The 15,431-nt window shown below is 39.0% G+C and overlaps 1 long non-coding RNA gene across 1 annotated transcript in view; it reads right to left on the bottom strand.

Moving 5' to 3' along the window:
* Window positions 1-705: 705 nt before the first annotated feature.
* LOC125964014 (uncharacterized) overlaps window positions 706-15,431 on the bottom strand; it is a 128,836-nt gene continuing 114,110 nt past the window's right edge. The window contains exons 3-4 of the long non-coding RNA XR_007476507.1: window positions 2,382-2,479; window positions 706-1,087 (exon numbers count right to left, since the gene is read on the bottom strand). This is a non-coding gene — a long non-coding RNA (uncharacterized LOC125964014). The remainder of the gene's footprint in view (window positions 1,088-2,381; window positions 2,480-15,431) is intronic.

Here is a 15,431-nt window from a genome sequence, read left to right as displayed (position 1 = left end):
AATTTAATCATCTGAAAAATTCAGACAATTACAATATCATACAAGGTTGATGAGAAGTTAAATGTGCTGTAGTAAATAAAGTGATACAAACATAAAAGAAAAAATCATAAATTGGATTTATTCAAAATGAAAAGTTTTCTCTTTGAAAGACACTATGAACACGTTTTTGACTGGAGATATATTATGGCCACAGGTGTTAGTTTCTGCAAAATCCCCTGGTCAGTAATGAGTTAAGAAAATGAGAAGGCAAAACAGAATGGTAAAAATATTGGGAATACATTTAGCTGACAACAGAATTTTAGTGAGAATATATTAAGTCCCATTACAACTCAATAATAAGCCGACAAGCAATCTAATAAAAAGTTGCAAAAGATTTGAAAAAAGAAAATATATGAATGGTGAATAATCATCTGAAAAGATACTCAAGATCATTAATCATCAGGAACTGAATATTAAAACCACAGTGAGATGCCATTTTACACCCATTAGAATGTCTAAAATCAAAAAGAAAGTAAAAAGTGTTGATGAGAGTGTGGAGCAACTGAAACTCTCATACACTGTTTACGGAATATAAAATTATACCACCACTTTAGAAAATATTTGGCAGTCTCTTACGCAGTTTCTCAGCCATTCCATCATAAGTATCTACTTCCAGAGAAATAAAAACACACAAGGACATAAATGTTAGTGTTCATTGCATCTTTATTTGGAATAGCCACATACTGGAAACAATACAAATGTCCATCAATAGATAAATCATGGGTAGACAAATATATCCATACAGTAGAATACTACTAATATGTAAAAAGAATAATCTACTCTATACACAGTAAAATGAATGACCTCAAAATCATTATTCTGAGTGAAAGTAACTAGATACAAAATAGTGCATAGTGTATTGTTCCATTTATATAAAATTCTTTAAAAAAGGCAAACTAATCTACAGAGGCAAAAAGCAGATTGATCTCCGATGGCCTGAGAACAAAGGTAGAAGGTGGAGTTGCCTGTAAAGGGATATGAGGATCCTTCTGGGGATGACGGACGTCTTCTGTCTTGATTGAGGTGGTTGTTTCACAGGTGTACATATCTGTCGTAATTCATCAAATTATATACTTTTCATGGGTGCCGTTCATCGTAAGTAAATTATATGTCAGCAAAGTTGACTTAAAAATAACAAAATAAGTGAAGTGCTAAGATCCCAGCTTGGCTCAGAGTTCTCAATATGAGGGGAGTATTATTCTTCTTATTATTTTTTCTCTAGTTATTATTTTCACCCCACCATTGACATCTGACTCTGCTCCATCCATGTTTGATACTATGTCTCCATTCCACTTTGTGTACAGTGGATAGTATAGTAGTATTAGGCCAAGGGCAGCCCTTCCTGAATCACTTAATAGAGCTTCCTTTCTTAGAGGGTACATGAGAGGATCAAGTGATGACACATTATATGGGAAGTACTATAAATATTAGGCTTTGAAGTTTTATCATTATTATTATGTGCTGACTCATCTGATGCCCCCTCAGAAAGCTCACACTGTCCCCGGTGAAGGGAATATAAGTGGACAAAAACACCGTGAGTCTCAAGCTTATTATCTGCCCTTCTATGGGTCCATCTACCAGTAGCCTCCTGGAATTGGTGGATCCGGTGGATAAGAACAGGGTTTGACTTTAAGTGGATCTGCCACTCACCAGCTAGCTGTGTGAACTTCACCAAGTTACTTAATGTCTGTCAGACTCGGTTTGTCATATATGAAATGGAGGCAATGGTAATCCCTGGTATAGTTGTTGTGAGATTAAAGAGCAAATTGATGTTGTAGAATATGTTGCACAGCACCTTGGATCTAGTAAACTCAGAGCAGATGGTAGCTGTTCTTATACTCTGCCCAGTGGTCAGGTATGACGTGTTTGTTTAGCCACCGAGGAGCCCACCCTGGAGCTATGGATCCATTTATACTGTGTGGCACATTACTGAGGTCTTCTCTGTGCATCCACCTTTCCTCGCTCTCTCCTTGAGGAGCTGTGTGCTAAAGGTCAGGGTGGAAAACGGTCTCGCCCTCTGTTCTCTCCTCTTGCTGCAGGTAATTTCCTCTGTCCATATGCCATTAATGATGTGATTATCAGTGCTGGTGGCCAATCATGTGACCTAATCAAAGCACCAAATCACTCTCATCTCTCCCAACAGCTCCAGATGGCATCTGAACACTCATTGGTAATAAACAGGGAAAGTTTTGTTGTTTTTTTTTAATTTTTAAAGTCTTCTCTAATCAACTTGGATAATTAGCTCAAAAATAATAATAATTCTGAATCCTCTCCATAACTCATATGCAAAACCCTAAGATCATGAAGACGAGAGAGCTGCTAATTAGCTATTTACATTTTACCTGAAAAGAACAGGACCAAAGGCATTCATTCAGGAAACTGAAATCTCATCTTCAAAAGCAAGTTGGATGAAGAAGTGAGGCCAGCATTCAATGGCTTGCTGCAAAGAAGCAGAGAATGAGGCAAATGTTAATGTGCACAACAGGCCAAGGCAAATGATTCAAAGTCATCCTAAATTTAGGGAAAAAAGGGGGAAAACTATTTGCTTCCTGTAAGTGAAGACCTCAACTCATCAATCATGTTATTCCATAGAATACAGATAGGAATTCTACAAAGTCAGAGGATATAATGAGGATGTTTTATTGTCTTTAATAAAAAGAATCTGACTTGTTCTTTATACTGCGTAACCTGCAGAAATGTCAACATTTCATTAGAAGTGTCCAGTTTCTTTCAATTAGTGAGGGTGGCAAAATAGGTTCCTATTGCTCCAAGAGAGGTAAAATGAACTGTTAGGGATCCCTCTGCAGGCAGAGCCCTGGGTGTTGATAGGTATCCTGTGGAGTTTTAGATGCACCTACCAGAAAATGCTCTTGCATTACATGTGGACATACGTAATGAAGCAAAGGATAATAGACTCCTTTTAGGCACAGAAAAGACTGCTAAGAAAATGAGATCAGGGCTTAAAAGACTGCTAAGAAAATTTATCAGGTTCTTGTCTTCCCCAAATCAGAACTATATCATCCTTATGAAAGTGTTAGCAATGTGTCTGAAGAAATGGAGACAAAGGAATTTTTTATTTAATAACCTCACTGTTTAGACAAAATTCCCCTGTGAAAACTGTAGAACTCTTTACATGAGTTTCAAAGTTTATATATCACATAATTTGAAATCCTGGGACCTCAAAAATACAATGACTAAATTATGAGGCCTTACCATGTCTGTAAAATAAGATGATGATTTTACTGTATTTTAGGTATCATAAATCTTAAAACTATTAATAAAAGTAATTGTATAGGGAAATCTGTCATTTTTGCCTCTCTGTCATCCATCCCCCTTTACTTAGTAACAAAACCTTGGTTTTTCATGAAACCACTTCTATCTACATATGTCCAGTTCCTAGCCAGTAGGAATATTGCCTCCCCAGGACACAGATAGCCACCACATGGTAAGAACCTTTTAAAATTGAAGTTAACACAGAGCAAAGCAAAGCCAAGAGCTGGGGAGAGAGACTGCAATGTAATTTGAGTCCCCGGACCCAACCAGGCCTGAAGTAGGACACTCTGGACTCTTCCATTGGAGGAACCCAATAAATGTCTTTTGTTTGCTCAAACCAGGTTGAATTCATTTCTGTCACTTGAAACAAGACAGTCCTAGCTAATATAGGAATGCAATTCTCATACTTTGAAGTTGGATATGACATCTAGTAAAGAATGTTCAGTTATATGGAAATGTGTCCTGATTTTCAGATCAGTGTCACTATTCTTCAGAGGAAGAGAAAAAAAAGAAGAGTGAAGAGAGGTGATGCTAATGAGCTAATGATGATTAAGAAGGAGAGATTTTGAAGAAGCCGGTCCTTTTATAGCATAAGAAGGGCTCTAGGAATTACATTAGACCCAGAAGGAAGATAACTTGGAAAAATTTTATTGCTAATTAAATCATGCTTAATTTCCGTAGGCAAAACTGAAAAAAAAAGTTTCTGGCAGGAATAAAACCTGCATGAAGAAAAAGATAAAAACATGATACTTACGCATTTCTTGATGGTACCGTTAAGTCCCTCCAGTACTTACAGGAAGGCAGTAATTTACTGGGATCTAAAAAAGTGCAGTCTGTTGGTGGGAATGTAAATTGATGCCACTATGGAGAACAGTATGGAGGCTCCTTAAAAAACTAAAAATAGAACTACCATATGACCCAGCAGTCCCACTACTGGGCATATACCCTGAGAAAACCGCAATTCAAAAAGAGTCATGTACCACAATGTTCATTGCAGCTCTATTTACAATAGCCAGGACATGGAAGCAACCTAAGCGTCCATGGACAGATGAATGGATAAAGAAGTTGTGGCACTTATATACAATGGAATATTAGTCAGCTATAAAAAGAAGTGAAATTGTTATTTGTAGTGAGGTGGATGGACCCAGAGTCTGTCATACAGAGTGAAGTAAGTCAGAAAGAGAAAAACAAATACCGTATGCTAACACATATGTATGGAATATTAAAAAAAAAAAAAGGTCATGAAGAACCTGGGGGCAAGATGGGAATAAAGACGCAGACCTACTAGAGAATGGACTTGAGGACACGGGGAGGGGGAGGGGTAAGCTGGGAGGAAGTGAGAGAGTGGCATGGAAATATATACACTACCAAATGTAAAAAAGATAGCTAGTGGGAATCAGCTGCATAGCACAGGGAGATCAGCTCAGTGCTTTGTGACCACCTAGATGGGTGGGATAGGGAGGATGGGAGGGACACCCAAGAGGTAGGAGATATGGGGACATATGTATATGTATAGCTGATTCACTTTGTTATAAAGCAGAAACTAATACACCACTGTAAAGCAATTATACTCCAATAAAGATGTTAAAAAAATTTTAATAAATAAAAATAAATTTAAAAGTGCAGTATATCTGATTAAAGGTCATGCAAACACTAAAATGTTTCTCCAAAAATCTGTCTGAGGCAGAGAAATAAGGATGACCAGCTCTTCTCAGAACCTTTCAAGAATAGTATATTATAAGCTTATCAATGACTCTGGTGATTCAAATTTTCCCTTAAGCACATGTGGGAACTATATAGCAAGGTGGCAAAAGCTGAGAAATATTATTTTTTAATTTATTTTATTATTTATGTATTTATTTTTAGCTGTGTTGGATCTTTGTTGCTGCATGTGGGCTTTTCTCTAGTTGTGGCGAGCAGGGACTACTCTTTGTTGCAGTGCACAGTCTTCTCATTGAGGTGGCTTCTCGTTGCAGAGCATGGGCTCTAGGCACACAGGCTTCGGTAGTTGTGGTGCATGAGTTCAGTAGTTGTGGCTCGCGGGCTCTAGAGGGCAGGCTCAGTAGTTGTGGCACACGGGCTTAGTTGTTCCACGGCATGTGGGATCTTCCTGGACCAGGGCTCTAACCCACGTCACCTGCATTGGTAGGCAGATTCTTAACCACTGTGTCACCAGGGAAGTCCTGAGAAATATTATTTTGGGCATCAATCATGGCTTTATGGGCTGTCAAAAGGAGCCCTTCCAGCAAAAGCACAAACAACAGCACACTTCGCACTTTTTGCATTAGATGGTATGGAAAACAGTGATGGTCTGGAGCCTGTCACGAGCTTGCCCCTTCCTAAATCTCCATTGGCAACTACACCACCAACGAGGCTCTCTCACTCTAAACCTTGGCTGTACTGAACTGTACAGAATACTGTAGTATTCTTGACTCCTTTGTCAAATATTGACTGTATATTCTTGGGTTTATCTCTGGGCTCTTGATTCTGTTCCATTAGTTTCTTTGTCTGTTTTTAGTGCCAGTACCATACTGTTTTAATGACTATAGGTTTGTAGTATAGCTTGAACTCAGGAAGTGTGATGCCTCCTGCTTCGTTCTTCATTCTCAGGATTTCTTTGACTATTCAGGGTGTTTTGTGGTTCATATAAATTTTAGAAGTGCTTTTCTCTACTTCTGTAAAACAAATACCATTGCAATCTTGATAGGGATTGCATTCAATATATAGATAGTTTTTGGTAGTATTGTCATTTTAACAACATTAATTTTTCCAATCCATGTACATGGATGACTTTCCATTTATTTTTGTCTTCTTTCATTTCTTTCATCAGTGTCTTATAGTTTCCAGAGTACATAAGTTTTACCTCCATATTTAAATTTATTCCTGAGTATTTTATTGTTTTTGGTGCTGTTGTAAATGGGATAAATTTCTTTATTTCTTTTTCAGAAAGTTCATTGTTAGTGTATAGAAAGACTAATGATTTTTATATGTTAGTTTTGTATCCTGCAACTTTACTGAATTGATTAGATCTATCCAGTTTTTGATTGAGTCTTTAGGATTTTCTATATATAAAATCATGTAATCTACAAATAGAGACAATTTTAATTCTTCCTTTCCAGTCCTGATACCTTTTATTTCTTTTTGTTGCCTGATTGCTCTAGCTAGGACTTCTAGTACTATGCTGAATAAGAGTGGTGAGAGTGGGAAACCTTGGCTTGTTCCTGATCCTAGAGGAAAAGGTTTCAACCTTTCACCATTGAGTATCATGTTAGCTGTGGGCACATCATATATGGCCTTTAATATGTTCTTTAAGACGTTCAGTTTTTACCATGAATGAATGCTGAAGTTTGTCAAGTGCTTTTTTTCTGTATCAATTGAGATGATCAGATGATTTTTTTCTTTCATTCTATTAATGTGCTGTATCACATTGATTGATTCATGTATGTTGCATCCTTGAATCCCAGAGATATATCCCATTCGATCATGGTGTATGATTCCTTTCATGTGCTGCTAAATTCAATTTGCTGGTATTTTATTAAGGATTTTTACATCTGTATTCATCAGGGATATTGGCCTCTGTAGTTTTCTTTTCTAGTCATGTTTTTCCAATGTTGGTGTCAGGATAATGCTGGCCTCATACAATGGGTTTGGGAGTGTCCCCTCCCCCCCTTTTGATATTTTGGACGAGATTGAGAAGAATTGATATTAATTATTTTTTAAACGTTTGGTAAAATTCACCAGTGAAACCATCTGGTCCTGGGCTTTTCTTCACTGGGCGATTTGTGATTTCTGATTCAATTTCCTTACTAGTAATTGGTTTATTCAGATTTTCTACTTCTTCCTGATTCAGTCTTAGTAAATTGTGTGCTTCTAAGAAATTTTTAAAATTTCTTCTAGGCTGTTCAGTTTCTTGGCATATAGTTGTTTATAGTAGCTCTTGTGATCCTTTGAATTTCTGTGGTATCAATTGTAATGTCTCCATTTTTTAATTTATTTATAATTTTGTTGATTTGGGTCCTTTCTCTTTTTCCTCAGTTAGTCTAGGTAAAACTTTGTCAGTTTCGTTAATCTTTTCAAAGAACCAGCTCTTAGTTTGGTTAAACTTTTCCATTGTTTTTCTGTTCTCAATTTCATTTATTTCTGTACTTTTTAATAATAATAATCTTTATTGTTTCGTTTCTCCTGCTAACTTTGGTCTTAGTTTGTTCTTCTTTTGCTATTTCCTTAAGGAATAGAGTTAGTTTATTTATTTGGAATCCTTCTTGTTTCTTAATGTAGACATTTGTTGTTATGAACTTGCCTCTTAGAACTGCTTTTGCTTCATCCCACGAGTTCTGGTGTGTAGTATTTCCATTTTTGTGTCTCAGGAAACTTTCTTACACCCTCTTTAATTTATTCTTTGATCCATTCATTGTTCAAGAAGGTGTTGATTAATTTCCATATGTTTATGGATTTTCCAGTTTTCCCCTTGTATTGATTTCTAGTTTCATGCGATTGTAGTCAGAGAAGAAACTTGGTATGATTTTAGTCTTCTTGAATTTGGTAACATTCGTGTTGTGGACTATATATGGTCTATTTTAGAAAATGTTCCATGTGTACTTGAGAAGAATATGTATTCCGTTGTTGGATAGAATGTTCTGTATATGTCTGTTAGGTCTATTTGGTCTATAGTGTTGCTCAAATCTGTTCTTACTTTATTGATTCTCAGTCTGGGTGATCTATCCATTATTGAGAATGGGGTATTAAAGTCCCCAACTCTTAATCATATTACTGTTAATTTCTCTTTTTATCTCTGTTAGTTTTTGCTTTATGTATTTAGGTTCTCCAATGTCGGGCACATAAATATTTGCAATTGTTATAGCTTCCTGATGGGTTGAACCGTTTCTCATTATATAATGACTTTTTTGTCTTTTTACCATTTTTGATTTAAAGTCTATATTTTTTGATATAAGTACAGTCATCCTGGCTTTTTTTTTCTTTTTAGGTTTACCATTTGCTTGAAATGTCTCTTTCCATACCTTCAACTTCAGTCTATGTATGTCTTTAAGGCTAAAGTGAATCTCTTGTAGGAAGGATATTGTTGGATATTATTTTTTTAATCCATTCAGCCATTCTATATTTTTTACATTTATTTATTTGTTTATTTAAATAAGTTCAATCTGTTTACATTTAAAGTAATTATTGATAGGTAGGGGCCTACTATTGCCATTTTGTTAACTGTTTTATAGATCTATTGTTTCTTATTTCTTAACCTGATATCTTTGTGTTTGTGTGTGTTTTGATGTCTTCTGGTATCAGTGTACTTTGACCTCTTTACCATGTTCTCTTGTGTAATTAATAGACGATTTTCCCTTGTGGTTACAATGAGGCTTACATAAAATATCTTAAATTTATAATACCTTATTTTAAACTGATAACTTCAATAGAATTCATAAAATTTACAGTTTTACTTCTCCTTTCCTTCACATTTTAGGTTATTTTTGTTATGACGTACATTGTTTTTTACATTGTGTTACTAATAATAGATTGTTGTAGTTATGGTTATTTTTACTGCTATTTTTTAATGTTCAAACTAAAGTTGTGTGTGACTTACACACTGCTATTACCATATTGTAGAATTAACTACGACTATATATTTACCATTACCAGTGAGATTTACACTACCTTTTTATGTTTTTATGATGTTAATTAGCATTCTTTTACTTCTACTCAGAGAACTTCCTGTAGCATTTCTTGTAAGCCAGGTCTGGGGTAAGCGCTCCCTCAGCTTTTGTTGGTTTAAGGAAGTCTTTATCTCTCCTTTGTTTCTGCAGGACAGCTTCACCAGACACAGAATTCTTCGTTGAGAGTTATTTTCTTACAATAGTTTGACTATGTTATCCCTTTCTCTCTTGCCTTAAAGGGTTTTTGTTGAGAAGTCCACTGATTGTCTTACAGAAGTTCCTTGTATGTAATTCCTCTCTTTTCTGTTGCTGATCTTAAACCTCTTTCTTTGTCTTTGACATTTGACAATTTAATTGTAATGTGTCTCAAGGTAGCCCTATTCAGGTTCAACCTATTTGGGGTCTTATGGACCTCATAGATCTGGATGTCCATTTCTCTCCCCAGGTTCAGTAAGTTTTCAGCCTTTATTACTTTAAATATACTTTCTGTTCCTTTCTTTTTCTATTATCCTTCTGAAATTTTTATAATGCAAATATTACTTCTATTCATTGTGTCCCATTATTCCCATAGGCTGTCTCTACTCTTCTTTATTTTTCTTTTTCTTTTTTTTGCAGTACGCGGGCCTCTCACTGTTGTGGCCTCTCCCATTGTGGAGCACAGGCTCCGGATGCACAGGCTCAGCAGCCATGGTTCACAGGCCCAGCTGCTCCGTGGCATGTGGGATCCTCCCAGACCGGGGCACGAACCCGTGTCCCCTGCATCGGCAGGCAGACTCTCAACCACTGCGCCACCAGGGAAGCCCCTGTTTTTCTTTTTTCTCTTTTGACTGGGTAATTTCTAATGTTTAATCTTCCAGGACACTGATTCTTTCTTCTCCATTGTCAAATCTACTTTTGAAACTCTTGATTGAATTTTTTAGTTCAATTATATTTTTCAACTCTAGGAATTCTTTATTTTTGTTATTTTGTTGTTGTTGTTGTTGTTGTTTTGTGGTATGCGGGCCTCTTACTGTTGTGGCCTCTCCCATTGCGGAGCACAGGCTCCAGACGTGCAGGCTCAGCGGCCATGGCTCACAGGCGCAGCCACTCCGTGGCATGTGGGATCTTCCCGGACCGGGGCACGAACCCATGTCCCCTGCATCGGCAGGTGGACTCTCAACCACTGCGCCACCAGGGAAGCCCTGTTGTTTTGTTTTCATGGTTGCTATTTCCTTATTGAGCTTCTCATTTTGTTCATGCATTATTTTCCTACTTTTGTTTAGTTATCTGTTTGTGTTTTCTTGTAGTTCACTAGACTTCCTTAAGAGGATTATTCGAAATTCTTTGATAATTCATATATTTGCTTTTCTTTAGGATCAGTTATTGAAGCTTTATTAGTTTCTTTTGGTGGCATAATATTTACCTGATTTTTTGTGATCCTTGTATCCTTACACTTGTATCTACATATTTGATTAATTGGGTTCCTCTTCCAGACTTTATAGGTTTGCTTTGGCAGGGACAGTTCTTCATCAGTCAGCTCAGTTTGGGTTTTGGGTGTGTCTGCTGGTAATGTCCTTGGGCAGTTGGGACCTACTATTATGGTCTATTTTAGGGTGAGGCAACTGTTCAAACTCTGAGGATGGGGATGGGGGTGGGGAGGATCACTGGCTGACAATAGTTGTAGAGGACTGATGGGATGGTTCCCTACCCAAGTGGGGCTGTAGGATGGGCTCCACAGTTGCCTGGATTCTCTGGTCAGGCTTACTAGACTGTCAGGACTGGGTACCATATTCAGTAGTAAATGGGCCCATGAATTATCTTTCCTGACCTGGCAGAACAGCAGGACAGGACTCAGGGCCCATACACCTCATTATTTGGGAACCTGAACCAGGCCAGAGTGTGCACTTAATTCTGTGGTCAGTTGAGGTCACCGTGTTTGCTCTGAAGATGGAGGTAGCCATGGATTTTTCAAGTGCCACTGGACATAGGGCTGTTGAATGGGCTATGCAGCTTCCCATATGTTGCTTGGGTTAGGTTACCTATTTGAACAGGCTAAAGGCTATATTCAGCAATGAGTGGGACTACAAATTACATTCCCTGCCTGGATGCAGTGGGAAAAACAGCCCTAAAGCTGCTAAAGCTCTTTGTTTTCTTACCTCAAGCTGACCCACTTCCCAAGTTCCCTGATCAAGCAGGACTACTGGCTTTGTCCTGCAAACCCTTAGCTCTGCCTGCCTACCTATAGGCTCAAGTGCCACTGGGCCGCACAGCTTCCAGGAGTTGTCACCAGCCCTTCTAGTCAGATGGGGCCACTCTCCACAGTGGGTGGTGCTGTGTCTCAGCTCACTTGCCTGGGTGGAGGAGGAGTGGCCACTCCAGGCTACTCTCAATTTCCCAAATAAGCTCTCTGGTTGGGAGAGGCTGGGTGTTACCCTCAGCCTTGGCTATGAATTAATCTCCCTGCCTGTGTGTAACACCAGAACACTCCAGGCCCAGTACTGGTTTTGCTCTGGGGATGATCAGCTCTGCCCACTCACTTTTCAGCTCAAGTGCCTCTGGGCTGCACTGCTTCCAGGAGTTGTCACCAGCCCTTCCAGTCAGCTGGGGCCAGAAGACACTCCACAGTGGATGGGGCTGTCATTGAGGTCCTTGCCTAGATATGGGCAAACTTGAGCTCTAGGGCTAGCAAAACTTGAGGACCTTTATAAATCAGGCAGGTCTGCTCCCAGCTGAGTTCCCCGGTCAGAGTGTGCCCCCAACTTGGATCTGCAGATGAGTAAAGCCACTGTTTGCAATTACTACTTGGGCTCTACAGGAATGAACTCTGTCTGCCAAGAGCTACTGGTTGTTCAAGCCCCTCCCCCTTTCTCCTTCACAATCATATTGCAGATTCCTCTGCAATTCTTGTGGTGCAAGATCATAATAGGGGCTTCCACGAAGCAACCCACAGTGCTGGGCAGCTTTGGGAGTGCTGGTTGTTCTCCCGGCTTCTCTTTTCCCACTGGAGAAACCAGAGGCTCAGGGAAGAGCCTCTCCATGTGGTGCTGCACTGGTCTGAGGGAGGGGAAATACAGTCACCTTGTAGCCATTTCTCTTACCCTTCTAATGCAGACTGTCTTGGTCTCTGTGGTATAGGAGGTCCCTGGGGTGGTGTTTATTAGCTCTTGAATTTCTCCAAGATCCATATCTTGAAACCATTCACTCCCCACATTTTTTGTCATATCCATAATCTTTCATGATTTTCCTAATGGGCTCTGTCATAACATCCTGTGAAGTCATGTACATCATCTGGACACAGTTTTCTCCAGCAGGAATTTGTTGTTTGGGGCTTGATGGCTTTCACAGATTTTTCTATAAATTATGGTATCTCCACTGGTGTAATCCTTCCAGACTTTCATGATGTTCTCTCTATCAGGGTTCTCTTCCATGTTGTTGAGAATCCTTTCCATAGAGTACTGTGTGTAATGAGCCTTAAAGATCCTTATGAGCCCCTGATCTAGAGGCTGAATTAGAGACATTATATTTGGGGGCAAGTAGACCACCTCAGTGCCTTAAATATTGAACTTATGGGGTTCTGGGTGGCCAAGAGCATTGTCCAATATCAAAAGAACTTTAAAAGGAGTCCCTTACTGGTAAGGTACTTCCAACTTCAGGGACAAAGCATCAGTGGAAACAATCCAGAAAAAGGGTTCTCATTGTCCAGGCCGCCATACTGTACAACCAAAAGCCTGGCAGCTGGTGTTTATCTTTTCCCTTCAAGGCTCAAGGGTTAACAGCTTTATAGATAAGGGCGATCATGATCATAAATCTGAATGCATTTGCACAAAACAGTAGTGTTACCCTATCCCTCCTGCCTTCAATCCAGGTGCTTGCTTCTCTTCCTTATTAATAAGTGTCTTTTGTGGCATTTTTTACTCCAGAATAGGGCACTTTCGTCTACATTTACAGCTTATTCAGGCAGACATCCTTTCTCCTCGTTAATTTTCTTAATGGCATCTGGGAACTTGTCTGCTGCCTCTTGGTCAGCAGAAGTTTCTTCTCCCGTCATCCTGACATTTTTTAAGCCAAAACTCTTTCTAAAATTATCAAACCCCACCCTTTGCTATAATCCAGTTCTCCGCTTTAGACGCTTCATCTTCTTTTTGCTTTAAGTTGTCATGTAATGACTTCACTTTTTCTCAAATCGTATTAGGATCTATAGGTATGCCTTTCTTACAGCAATCCTGCACCCAGATTTTTGATACAAGATAACAAAGGTATTTCACAAAATGTGCAAGGCTTTCGTGCCTGCTGGCATAGCTTCAGCGACAGCTTCACGACTTTCCTTTCCTCTTTTTATTTAGGTCTTTGTGCTGGGTTCCTTTATCTTGAGATGGTGGGCAACTGAAGTTGCAGACCTCAATCTACAGTGCATATCCAGCAATTTAGCTTTTTCTTGTAATGCCTTGACTTTTCTCTGCTTCTTGGAAGCATTTCCAGCATCATTAGTGGCACTTCAATACGGGTTCCATGGTGTTACTCAAGGTTTACGGTATTGCACTAAATGAGATGAAAAATATGAGAGAATCGTGAGAGATCACTTTTACCGTGATGCACAATCTACTGGAGAGACGAACTGCTCACCTGGAGGTGACTAGCATCACCCGGTGTTTTCAACAGGTACTCACAACACTTGAGCTTGCCACAACAGCAGTAGGAGGTGGCTACAAAATTATTACAGGTGTACAGTACCTACTGGACTGAGGGCCCAGTCATGGTGGAGCAGAAACTAGCCACCTACTCTGTGCCGGCCCTAATTCCTAACTTAGAGAACCATAGGTTTAATAAAAATCATTATTTTATGCCACTGAACTCTGCAGTGGAGCGTCAATAGATAATCAGAACAAGTGTAGTAACATGGAATACCTCTTACAGTTAAACGAAAAGCTTAAGAAACAGGTCTCTGAAAACACAGGAGCCAGGAGCTCTGGAAACTTTAGTAACAGAAACCAATGAAAACTCTCTTCTGGACCACCATCACATACTACCATTTTCAATGGTTGAGTTACTCTACTCAAGATTAAAATTCCAGGGAGAAACAATCTGATTGGAACAGTTTATGACCCCTTTCCATTCTTACACCCAGGGTGGATTTATCCTAGCTAAATCACTTGGAGTAAGAGTTAGGGAAGGATTCTTTGCTATAGCAAAATCAAGATGTCCTACCAGAGGAAGGAAGAATGTACTGGGGCCAAGAAAACAACCACCCCAAAATAACTGCAAAAATAAAAAGATTTTTAATTACTACTTTTTTACTTGGCCCCTCTGGCATAGAGGGGGAGCATGCTTAAAGTCTTTCAAAATACAAAGTGGCAGCTTTCAAAGAGATTTATATTTGAGCTAATTCTTAAATCTGAGCTAAGGGGGAAAAAGTAACATTCTGTTGTTTGAAAGAATTTGAACTTAATTTGTCTGTAACACTTAAGCAAAGAGAATTACCCTCATGCAGTCTTTGGAGGAATCTACCGGTGTTTCATTCATCCGATCATTCAAAGTGCAATCACATTTCCACAACAGGGTGCTTTGTGAGCTAACAGCAGATAAGGAGTTTCACAGCAGAGGAGAGCACAAAGCAGTTCATCATCATTTGTTTTTGTAATTGCTTAGAGCCAAGTATCTTTCATTATGTTCAGTGAACCCTCTATATCCAGGCTGGGGAGGCCACCCTGAGCACCGTGGGCTGGGTTATGAATCAGGAGATCAGCTGCCTTTTGCCTTGAGAAGAGAGAGCCATGAGTTAAGAAATACACTCAGCTTAGATATAATCAGCATGGATAGGACTAATGTGGATGGGCTCTCCTAGTTTACAAGATTCTGCTGTGTGGGATTTTAAGAGAGAAAGGAGATATACTGCACAAAATCTACTCTTTTGTTTTTCCAGAATTTTACCTTCTAGATTAATTATACCTTTATCCACATAATCCCATTTTTACATATTTTTAAAGAAGGAAATATTCAAACAATTATTCACACAGGATTTAAATGCAATAAATATTTGTCAGGTCTTTGCTAAGTGCCAAGTATGGTGCTAGGCACTGAGGTACAATGGAGAACAAGACCCATGAAGTTTCTGACTCCATGGTGGTTACCTTCTGTTGGGGGAAACAGGCAATAAACAATTTTAGGTAGAGATAAATGCTATGAAGGAAATGCAAATAACTTGTGGAAGAGATTATGAGGTAGAAAGTGTCCAGAGAAGTCAAGACCCACCTCTCTGAGTTGATGACAATTCACCCGGGATCTAAAGGATCAGAAGTGATTCAGCGGGAAAACCTTGCAGGCAGATGACATCATGAGCATAGCAGCCCTGGGCAGAGGGAAAGGCTCAGCCTACATGCTGATAGAAAGCTGGTATGTGTGGAGCTGGGCAGGGAGCAGCCATTCATGGCTTAGCAGGCCATGCTAAGGAGTGTGAATTTCATTCTATTTTCAATGAGA

Source organism: Orcinus orca, chromosome 3, assembly GCF_937001465.1.
Source record: "Orcinus orca chromosome 3, mOrcOrc1.1, whole genome shotgun sequence".
In the NCBI taxonomy this organism is placed as follows: Eukaryota; Metazoa; Chordata; class Mammalia; order Artiodactyla; family Delphinidae; genus Orcinus; species Orcinus orca.
This window is presented reverse-complemented; position numbering and strand designations above follow the sequence as displayed.